We start from the raw sequence: 12,575 nt of genomic DNA on the forward strand, positions 1-12,575 counted from the left end.
AACAACTTCTACAATCCACATGTCGTCTAGATTCCTCAAGTTGGAATGAAATTTTTATTTCCCACCTCTATTGTTTGGGAATAATTCCTACAGCAAAAGGAGGGAAGTAGTCAGTTTATACAGAGTTAATACTGAGACTCAAATACATATGTGGGTGGAGAAATTTGCTTTTGTATAATAGGGAATACATTTATTTTTATTGCTTTAATAACTATTAAACCAGTATACTACTTTGAAATGAAAATTTAATAAAAATTCAATTGTTGAAGTGTGCAGTAACAGATATAAAGTAATTGATTAATGATAAATGACAGAAATTGATGTTGGAACATTTATAGAATTTTCCTTAGAAAATGGATTGATAGTACCTTTAGATAGAAGAAATGATTTGAGTGTTAAATTACTAACTTCTTTATAATGAACATTATAAGAATTTATCTAGTTTTTTACATAAATATTTTAGTCCCCCAAATGGACAGCTGTTCTACGTATCTGCCTGCACACAGGCAACACGTCATTTAAACAGATGAGGATGTTTACTTGTCTTTTTCAGCTGAATGAACTTGCTATTCACTTCATTTATCTACTACTTCCACTGAATACAGAAAGGATAAAAATAGGTGTAGTTTTATATTCTGAACTAGACATAAATATTTTTATATTTACATAATACCCAAGACTAATAGTAAAACACACACCCATGATCACATGTGTGCTAAGTAGGCTGTAAACTAATCATGAAGAAATTGTTTCTGTTTTATCAAATGACTCATAATTCACTTGGGAGACCTTCAGAGTGCCCTTTGAAGTCATCACGAGTATATTGTTAAGTTGTATAAATTACTGCATTAGGGCTAAAAAGAACTTGATGCTGAGTTTTTAAAAATTGATTTCTATTGAGGGATTAGTTGGTGTAATAGGAAGTGAATAGGCTTTGGAGCAAAAAGGTTTAGCCTGGCACTGGGGCTTATTAGCTTTGTGGCTTTTGGCTCTGAGCCTTGGTTTCCTCATCCATTAATGAGAAAAGCAGGACTTAACTTACAATATAATTCTAAGGATTAAAGATAATAGTTCTTTGAAGAGTGCCTGACAAATGCATCATAGGCATTAAATAAATGCTCTCAATTTGAATTCTGTTTTCTTTAGATGTATCCAGGGAACCACTGTATCAAATGGATTCAGAATTTCTTAAGTCCAAAGACTCAGTTTTCATTAACCCACAAAGGACTGATCAATATTCACAAAATTGATCATTTAAATAGTCCCCAGTTGCCCTGCCGGCATGGCTCAGCAGTTGAGCGTTGACCTGGGATCCAGGAGATCACTGGATTCCCGGTCAGGGCACACGCCTGGGTTGCGGGCTGCATCCCCAGCAGAGAGCATGCGGGACTCAACTGATCAATGACTCTCATCAGTGATGTTTCTATCTCCCTCCCTCTCCCTTCCTCTCTCTGAAATCAACAAAGATATATTAAAAAAATAAATAAATAGTCCCTAATGGCAAAATACTGGAAGTTATAAAAAGGGATATGCTTGCATAGACAGAATATTCTGTCCCCAAAGAGAATATCTACTCAATAAACTAGATCAGTTAATTTCATGGTGATAAAAGTGGGGTAGAGGGGGTTAGTGGGGGAAAAGGGGACATCTGTAATACTTTCAAAAATAAAGATAAATTTTTAAAAGTTCTAAATATATATATAGATATATATATAATAAAATAAAATGATGAACTGTGGAATCTAAACTGGATAAGCAGGAAATTAAAGATAGTTTGCTTGAAAGAATAATAATAAAAGACTGGTCCATTTTATTGATTCTTATTGATAGATGGCAATCTGATTTGCTGTAAAACCTAGCCTTTTAAGATCTAATATCCATTTAATAGATATTTGTTTTAGTTTGTTTTGTGACAACCTAAATGTCTATATCAGGATATTCTAAAAATTGTTTTTATTCAACTGATAAATATTTTTCAAACAAAACTAAGCCAGTTTTATAAAGGCCCCCAACTTGTCTTTCTATTTTATGTACCGTTTTCTTTCAAACTTTAAAAGACAGCAGAAGGCACAAAAAATAATAATATTATAGTCCCACCATATCCCTCTCTATTTCGGAACCATTCCTAAAGTATTACTTGCAGATATAGGGATATCCCTAGGGAAAGGAGGAAACAGTGAATTTAACTGTCAGAGTCTACCAGTGAGGATGTTTATTGACATGACTAATATAATGTGTAATTTATTACTTACATAGTTGGAGTCCAAATGGGAGGTGGGCTTTAGGATTGGTAGACACATTGGTCATCCTCTGTTCAGTGATCAATAGCATCTATCAGCTTCATGCTGGTTGACCTCATTCAGATGAGATGACTTCCAGGAGCCAGCAGGGCTACGGGAGCCCTGGATGAAATCCCATGGCAGGATGCAACTCCCCATTCCCTTCAATAGTAATGAGTAAATATCTGTTGAAACACAATTCTCCGTGAGTCTCTCATGTTTTTGTACATTTTCCTAGAAAAGGCATTAACAGGGATCTTGTTGTTGTAGTTGAAGGTTATTTTTTAAATGTTGTTTGTATAGCAAACAACCTTGGTGGATAGAGACAGTGTCGTTCTGAGCAGGGGAGTCATTTGTCTCCTGACCAGGGTAACAAATATAGTATTTCCCACCCACTAGGACAAAAATGGTGCAGGATTGAGGGTGGCTCCTTTTTAAGATTAGGGATTTCCTCAAATTAGCATTTCTCAGCTGTGACACAGACCCAGTGTGTGTGTGGCATTCACCCGAGCCCAGCTCCACATCTCCTTGATGAAGATTAGAGAGCAAGAGAAACAAACCTAGTAGGTCTCCATGTATCTGACAGCATCTTAAAAAACCCTGTGGCAGGCTAACTTTTAAATTGTAAGTAGAGTAAAACCTCAGACCTTTTGCAGTTCTTTGCACATTCTAAAAACATTTCTAGCAAACTTCTTCTCCCCGGAAATTAGACAAAGTTGAATTGCATATCGTTCCCAAATGAACTGCCAGCAATAAGAATGGACTACAATTAGAAGCAGCAGCCCCATGTCTTGAGCTGAAGCCAATTCTCAAACTATAGATAGAAGAAGGCCTGTTATTCAGTAGGTAGAAGAAGAATGGATTCGAACTTGGAGACTCAAATAAAATGCTAGGCTAGATTTTAACGCCCAAATAATGATGGCATCGAGGAAGATTTTGTATAAGAAAGACATGAGGTTAAGGCTTTTGTACTTGACTGTGATATAGCTGGTGAGACAAGCCCCCAGTGTATTCTAAGCCAGTTAGTAAAACTGATTTTAAGGAAATATGCTGATTATTATACCCTACAGCTCAATTCGTTATTTTAATATCTGCAGCACATATATCACATGTTCTGTGTGTATCTCATTTTGTTCAGTTAATTCCTTATTAATTTTTAAGATCTTTTTCAGTCACAGAAAAACAATAAAATTCTCTTCAACTCTCAGAATTGGCAACATGATATCTCCACTTTTTGATAAATCATATTATAACATGACTTATCCTAATGCATAAGTATAAGTTTAGATTATTAGTTTTTGTGCTTTTTTAGTAAATCTTGAAGATGTCTACATCAACAATAAATGAATTTCACAATTTTAGTAAAACTATCATATCCTCCATTTATTTTTCACTACCAACTGCGTTTAGTTTAACACCAGAAGACTTTTCCTGAGAGTGTTGAAAATTAATATGACACTTGACATTTAAATTTACTGTTTGAGTGGAGTAACGTAGCATTGTAAGAAACTGTTAACATGGTGACCACAGAGTTACTGAAATATCTCATCTGTCCTAATGCTCAGTTGTGCATAACAAACACTGCAATTTCCCAGAGAGAAAAAAGGAAGGGATTCTGTCTGAATCTTTAATAAGATGAAATTAATATGTAAAACTACCAATTTAGTTTACCTTATATTCTTTTTTGATTTGCATAGATATTATAAGTAAAGGCATATTAGAGAATTAATATTATTGCCTTATATAAAGGCAAGAATAGACTATATTGACAGATTTTATAACAATTAAAAATTGGTACACTTCTCAAAAAAAAACATGGAAAGATGCTTAATTAATATCATTAGTCATTAGGGAAATGTAAATCAAAACCATAATGAGGGGCCATTTCACTTCCACACGGGTGGATGTAATTTATTTAAAGAAAAATAATAAGCATTACCAAAGATGTAGAATAATGTGAACTCTTGCACATTACTGTTGGGGACATGGTATGTTTCAGTCACTGTAAAGGACAGTTCCCCAAAATGTTGAACTTGAAATTACCATATGACCCAGCAACTCCATTCCTAGGTATATACCCAAAAGAATTGAAAAACCCTACTCAAATATTTGTGCACCCATGTCCATGGCATTAATCGCAGTGCCCCAAGTGGCCACCACCTGATAAATGTATAAACAAATAGGAACCTATACACATAATGGAATATTATTTATCCATAAAAAGGAATGATGTACTGGTGCATGCTACAATGTGGATAAGCTTCTAAGACAACATGCTAAGTGAAAGAAGCCAAAACAAATGGTCACATATTATATGATTCCATTTACATGAAACAGTCAGAATAGATAAATCCACAGGGACAGGATGTAGATTGGTGCTTGCCAGGGGCTGGCGGCTGGTGGTGGAAGAATGGGGAGTAAAATCTTAATGTATATAGGTTTCCTTTCAAGGTGATAAAAATGTTTTTGAACTAGATAGAGGTGGTGGTTTTATAACATTGCAAATGCACGAAATGCCACTGAATTGTTTACTTTAAAATGGTAAATTTTGTTCTCAATGAAAAATTTAGTTTGTTAATTGTTTAAAATAATTGGCACATTACCATCAATATATTCACTAGCATACACATGTAGCTTAATACTTATTTTAACATATACCATTTTTTAGAAATCCAATATATCTGGATAATATTTATCATGTAAATGCTTAGTCACTGATTCCAGAACTCTTAACATAGTTTCCATTTAGAACCTTTCAGCAAAAAATAAAAATTTCATGATATTTATATATTCTCTCTTTATATCTTACTAAGGGAGGAAAAAAATCTAATATGAAATATAAGATTTCAGCATCTTTGAGGCTAAATGCTTAATTGTAATAAAGAGTTCTTAGGAGTGTCACCTTTTTAATCTGAATGATAGGATATATTTTTCAAAACTTCATCCACCAGGTTCATTTAGTCCATTCCAGTGAAGAACTGCTGCTTTAAGTGAGCTTTTTGCAAATAATAAATATTTAATCAACCAACTTCTCTTTCAAGACAAGTAATCAAAATGACTCAAATTCATTTGTATTGAGACAGGCTTTTTTTTAACACAGCTATATTTGAAAAGATTTAAATTCCTGATTTAAGGTCATTTTGAGTAGTTGTCTCAAAGAAACTCTGTTTTTGACAAGATAGTTTCTATCAAAGGTTGGCAGTGCCTGTCCCTTTAACCTTTACAGTGACAGTTTCAAATAATGAAAAAAAAAAAAACACAAACCTTTATCTGTCTTGTTCAGGCACAATTGAGGGGCCAAAAGTTCATTTTTGGCACATTCACTGAGGATAATGGGTATCACCGATGGCCTTTGAGAATTATGTGGCATTAACATGAATGATGAATCACTAAATACTTATGCTACTTATTTAATGTGGATGATAAATCTCAATTTAAAAGTGCCCTTCTAAGCGTTAAAGATTATGTTTGTCCTGTTTTGCTTACTTACATTGGTGGAGTTTTTCAATATTATGCTCATATTCTTTATTGCCACCAAGATGAGATATTTCAAGTACTTTTCCTTCACCGCTTCCTTTAAAACACATTGGTTCTTCATTTTCTTCCCCATCTGCGGTCAGGATAGCGATGGGCCAATTCACCAGTCAGAACATGAAGCTCCTATTTTTTTCTACAGGATGAGTGAAATAAGTGCTGGGTTCTGAGACTGGATTCCTAGTGACACAACTTAAATCACTGAGCATTCAGTGAGGAGGTTTTTGCAGGTGCCTATGAGTCAGGGATTGCAGCTAAAAAGAGGTAAGACATATGGATTCTAGAAATCAATGCAACATGAAACCTCATATTCACAAATTGTTTCATAATTTCCAAGAGAAGAAGAAAGTAAGTTTCCTAATGCTTTCCAAAATAAAACAAGGAAAGGGAAATATTTACAATGGGCAGGGTCACTATATTTGTCCATCGTGCACAGAAATTTCCACCATAGAAGGCAGATCATTTATTTATTCAGTGAATGTGTGTTGGACAACCACGAGGCCACAAGCACCATGCCCAGCAATGGGGATACCGTGGAGAACATGAGATGAGACCCTCTTGGAGCTTAAGGGGAAATGAAAAGGGAGACATTGAACACTATTTGCACAGAATGGTGCTAATAAATATATGAGATGCTTGAAGTGATCTGAAGGTAAATTGCAGGGCATGTGATAAGACAATATCCATGGAGCTCTAATTTAGTTTACAAAATCTAGGCAGCCTTCTCTGAGCAAATAATCGCTGAGCAGATACTGGAGGGATAAACAGGACTCACTGAGGTGGAGGATGGTGAGCCTTCCCGGCAGAGGTGAGAGAGCAGAGGCAGGAGCTCTGTGAAGGAAAAGTGTTGGTAACCTGGAGGTCCCTTTGAGGAAGTGAAAGAAAGCAACCCCTCTGGAATGCCATGAGCAACGCAAGACAGGACACCAGTGCTGCCCAGGAGCTTAGAAAATTACAAGGTTCTATGTTTTGAAAAAGCACATTTTAATCTTTATACGTCTATCCTTAAACCTCAGCAAAAGTTTGACATAAATGCACAGATTTGAGGTGTCAGTATTAGTGCCAAAGCCACATCAAAGTCTCCTTAGCCACATTTTCAGGATGACTGAAGCTTTCCTCATTTTAAAATATTTTATAATTCTACCCCTTTTGGAAAAATATATAATATATACACTTTACCTTATGAAAGCTTAATATAACCTTAAATGGGTATAATGATAGAGGAGGCAGCGGTGCACAATGGAAACACCCCTGAACTAAATTTAAGCCATAGATGAACAAGTAATTAACTAAAATCTCTATGCAGGTCCACTAAAATCTAATGAATAATAAGCACCGATTGTGCCATATAATGGATAAGTCAAGAGTATACAGACCCGGAGGAAAATCAGAAAGCAGTGTGAGCCTAGCAGGCTAATTGTTTGTGTTTTATTAAACCTGCTGTAGATTCCCCAAACCCTTAGTTCCTTCTGTGTTGTTGCAGATTCTAGCCCTGTAACAAATAGAGGAGTTTCAGATCAGTGAAGTGTTCCTATTCTTAGAAATAACTGGTGATTATAAGCAGAGACCAGGTTACCTTCATTGTTCAAGGAGACTGAAGGGCAAAATGTTGAAAAGAGTACATGCTGCAAGCTTTGCAGACTAATTTATTATTTTTAAATGGTTTCATTAGTCACAGACATGAGCATATTATTTACACTTGAATAAACTTGCCCTTTTAAAATTGCAAAGGGAATTAAATTCAAAAGACTTTATTACATAAAACAAAAATTTCCTTTTAACAAAGTCATTTTTATCTATCAAAAGATTATGTGCAGTTTGTCTGTTTCCTAATTTGGAATTTAGATAAGTTAATGATAATAATGGTGATAATAATAATAATAATACCTCTTACACTTACTAAGTTGAAGCAGATGGAAATAGAAAATCCAAGCTGCTGTTCAGCATATAATCACTATGCAAATATTCTAACAGCTTGTACGATTTTTCAAACTATTATCTCAAGAGCAACAAACCATTATATTGAAAACTTGAGAAAGCACAGTGAAAAGATGTTGCGTATATAGAGTTTGGGGCCATTTATAGTCAAGTCAACAATGAGTAAAATAAATCCACTATTTTTAAAAGATACTAGTAAGAAAAGGGAGGCTTGCAGAGATGATGTTTGGCAACATATCCTAAATAAGAGTCGTGTGTGTGTGTGTGTGTGTGTGTGTGTGTGTTGCATGCAGTGTACTTTCTGGCCTCATTCTCATCACTTAAACATGTTGAGCCTCACCTAACTTAAAAAATTCTCAACCCCACATTTCTACTTGTGAGCTCCCTTTTTCTATAGTCCCCATTACAGCCACATTTCTTGGGGGAAAAGGTTGAAAAGGAACTTTCAATTTCTCGCCCATCTTTCTCTTTAGTACCTACTGCGATTCATCCATTAATTTGTTTAAAAGTATTAATGGAGCCCACATAATTTTCTGTGGGCTGAAGAGTCCATGGTGAGTAAAATCCAATATTGTGTCTGTTCCCATCTAGTGAGGACAGTGGACATTAAATGTACGTTACAAAGAGAGCCAATGTTTTCAACTATAATAGTGGTATTTGACCTATTGGGAGTTTAAGAAATGTCATCAATGAGAAAAAATACTGACTATAAAAGGAATATAAGTTAACTTGTGACAGAAGAAGGTTTATTTGAAGAAGAAACTAACAAAAATAAATAAACATAAGACAAAGATTGGAGTGGTTAATGTTGAGAGACATGAGGGACAGGGGTCTACAGTGATGTGTTGAAATCAGGCCATGCAGGCCTCATAGGCCAGATTAGGCGTTTTTCTCTTATTCCCTAAAGCAATAAGAAGCTTTGTTTATATCTTTTAAGGAATCTGGGAGCATGATTATATGTGCATTGTGGAGGGAAAATTCGGCCCACACGGTGAAGAAAGATTGCTTGGTGGGCCTGGGAATAGGGCCTTGACAATTGTACTAGTCCTTTCCTAGGAAATTGGCTAACTTCTCCTCAGGAACCCAAAGCTAACATTTCGCTCTCAATATTGCTGGGACCCAGTGCTTGTCTTCCTCTTGATTCTTTCCCAGGACTGCTTCCATTGTCATTCTATTCTGAAAGAATTCACTTATCTTGTAGCTTCATCTTCCCTTGATGTGCTGATGACTGTGAAAAATACATCCCCAGAAGAAATGTTCTTCCCCAGCACTTCAGATACAATATGTTCAAAATTGAACCAGAGACTTCCCCCTCAATGTCAATGCATTCTTGGCTTTCCTACCTTTGAATGACTTCATTGTTCACATAAAGCAGTTATTCTTGAAACCACTCATCCCACCTATCTAATAAATAACCTTTACCATCCATTCCACTCCCTAATTCTTTCTGAAAGTCTTCCACTTCCCCCAGTTTTCATTGTAAGTAACTTTTGGTCCACCATCATCACCTTTTCAGTTAACATAACCAGACAGCATGCTATTCTTTACTATTACCCTTCTGAAAACTGTTCTGCAAATAGTACTCACAGGACTCCCTGGAGGACAATGAGAACCTTCTCTGTTGAGGGCATTAGACAGCTTGCTATAGAACCTAAACTTCCTAACTCATCAGAAGGGCTCTTCCTGACCTCTGCAGTCACATCCCTTGCCATCCATAATCTACACTTTAGTCATACAGAAATGAATGACTATGTTCCCCAAAACATGGTGTCCTTTCAAAACTTTGGCCTTGGCATAAGTATTCTTGTTTATCACACTCTTTCAAAAATTCCATCTAAGACTGCTAAACTCAATTTTCAGGTCTCAGTATAGACTGCCCCCAAAACTGTTTTCCTAACCCTTAAAATTTTGGTTTTCCCCCGTATGGCATTTATTTACTCACTTATATTTACCCTCCAGAAGTCATATGCCACAAGGCTTTGAAAGTTATGTCTGTATTACTCAACATTACATTAGCTCTTTATTCATAAGTACATAACACATATAGCCGTATAATAAATGTTTATTCAATTAATAAATAATTGGCATTCTTATCAATTTCTGGTTTAAAATAAACTTATATATACAACATTTGTAAAATATTTATCACCATTTCTAGGTACTGAGCCAAGCAAATAATAAATGTTCAGAAAATGTTTATTAAGTTAAAATATTTGCTTGCAAATTTAAGAACTAATATACTATGTATTGCACTTTCTAAAGAAGTCATATAACACAAATGAAAACTTGAAATTAAATGTGTATAGATGGCTAATTCATGCATCTGAAAACCCCTACCTATGAATTACAAAGCAAAGATAACCATGATAAACTCTTTTGGTTTTCGAATGGACTCTTTAACCAATCTCACTTGAACCTGAATGGCTGTGGGTCACATTCTAGTCAGTGGAGACCATCCTGAGTGCAAATCATATTCTTCTGGCGTCCTTGTGTTACGGGGAAGCCCCGGTGGGGCTTGGGGCTGCCTGTCGCTGTACCCAATTCAACGGAGGCAGGGATCCGGTTATAGGGGACAAACTGAGGCTGGGAATGGAATGCAGCTACATGCAGTCCTGGAAGTCACTCCCTTTGATCTTGGTCACCTGGCAATGTCTCCATAAGGTGATATGATGTCTCCATAAGGTGATAGCTTAACCCACTGTTCTCAGCTGCGCCACCTCCTTAATTGCTTCAGTCCGGGATCAAGGGGAGTGTGGGGTGCAAAGGCCTAGGAGAAAGAAGCCTAAGGGGAAAAAAACTTAAATCCTTGCTTACATAAGTATATGTGTTCTACAATTTTATAAGTAATATAATTATATTTCAGATTAATTCAGGTGCTCAATCTTTGGACATTGTAAGTGCCCCTATCATTTGCAGTGTTTCCTATTTATACTACCTTCTAAATTTTATCACCATATTTCTTTTTGATGTTTTTTATTGTTGACACTATTACAGATGTACCCCATTTGCCCCCTCTTTGCCTATCTCCACTGTCCCACTACCTTAATTGAGTTGTTTATCACTGAGCTCCTAAACTACTGGCTCCTCTCTATCTAGTTACTACATTGTTTCCAGAGTGACTATTCTAAAAATCCTTTAAAGTGAGTGTGGAGTAGGGAGTTAGGGGGGCTTGAAGGGGTTGGGGAATGGTAATGGGTGGGGATCAAGAGATACAAACTTGAAGTTATAAAGTAAGTCATGGGAATGTAAAATACAGCATGGTGACTGTAGGCAATAGTATTGTATTGCATATCTGAAAGTTTCTAAAAGAGTGATCTTAAAAGTTCTCATCATGAGAAAAGAAATTACTAACTTTGTTAATAACATTATATGTTTCAAGTATATAATTCTGTAATACATCTCTATATTGCATTGTGTGTTTAGCATCCAAAGTCTAATCTCCCTCCATCACCATCTATTTGACCCCCCCCTTCAACCCTATTTTAAAGATATTGTATAGTGACAGGTAGTAACTAGACTTAGTGTGGTGATAATTTCACAAAGTATACAAGTATCAGGTCACTATATTGTACACCTTAAACTAATACAATGTTATATGTCAATGAAATTTAAATTAAAAATAAACAAAAAGAAAGAAAAAATCTTTAATGATTTTACATTGCCCTCAGTACAAATCCTAACTCCATATACCTAACATTCTCAAATAATATAAATTTCAAAAACTAAATTTCCGTAGTCTTGGATCCACAAATAGCAACTTTATCATGTGTTCATAAGATGGATCAGTCTCCAGTTGTCCATGAAAAAGAGACCATATTTTGGCATGTAAAGTGTAGGGATGAAGTGAAAAGAAAAGAAAGGAGCAATCCGTACATAAAATGCCTGAAATGGATGTTATCTTCCTTCCTCTACTCCTTTTGTCTTTCATCCTGCAGACCATAATTTACAGATGCCTGTTACACATTTTATTTGGATATCTAATAAAATTCAAAGTCATTTTAAATTGAACTCAGTATGTTTCCTTTTCTCAAATCATTTTCTTTTTCCATTCTCTAAATTAAAAATTTTCATTAGAATTGACTCAGGTTCTCAAACTGAAAAACCTTAGAGGAAAACCTGATACCTACTTGTGGTGAAACTCTTCACCTTTTCTTTAGTTATGATACCAGCATTATCTATTTCCTGAACTATTGCAATAACTTGATAAATTGTCAGTTTGCTATCAGCATTACTAAATTAGGAGAGCGCTTGTTTCTATTACATATAAATTCTGAGATCTTCAGGCCTTAACAAAATAGAAGTTGCCTTTATGCTCATGGAAAGTTCATCTTGCTCGTGTGAAGTCCAGTGAGAGGTGGCCATGTGTGTTCTTTGTTTCATGTTCTCATTTAGTAAACAAGGCTGGCAAAGGCTTTTTTATCTTCAAAGCATTTTTGAAGGTTGTCCTGGGCATTGACCTAAGGCCAGCAGGTTGGGAAAGGGAGATTACACAGGCAATTTGAAGCTGTAGGCCTTACTGACAGCTACTTTCTAACAAAAACTCTATACCTTGTAGATGAGCGCAAAACCTTGAGGGCTAGCCAACTCTGCCACGTAAGTTCTCTCCAGATCATTCTCTGCTCTGCAGATAGTGATTTTTTTCTAAAATATGAATCTGATTATGCCAATTCTCAGTTCAAAGATATTATGTGACTTCCATAGCCCCCACAGAAAGGCAGAACCTCCTATACATAGAATTTATTGTCCAGCAGGAAAGCTTTGAGAGTTCAAAAGGATGCCATTAAGTAATTCCCTGGAGGCAAAGGGTGCTGTTAACAATTGTGT

General features: G+C 35.7%; 1 protein-coding gene across 2 annotated transcripts in view; it reads left to right on the forward strand.

Annotated features, from left to right (window-relative positions):
• GALNTL6 (polypeptide N-acetylgalactosaminyltransferase like 6) overlaps positions 1-12,575 on the forward strand; it is a 755,171-nt gene that overhangs the window by 216,652 nt on the left and 525,944 nt on the right. The gene's annotated exons all lie outside the window — the stretch shown is intronic.

The sequence above is a fragment of the Miniopterus natalensis genome, chromosome 4, assembly GCF_054644295.1.
Source record: "Miniopterus natalensis isolate mMinNat1 chromosome 4, mMinNat1.hap1, whole genome shotgun sequence".
Taxonomy (NCBI): domain Eukaryota; kingdom Metazoa; phylum Chordata; class Mammalia; order Chiroptera; family Miniopteridae; genus Miniopterus; species Miniopterus natalensis.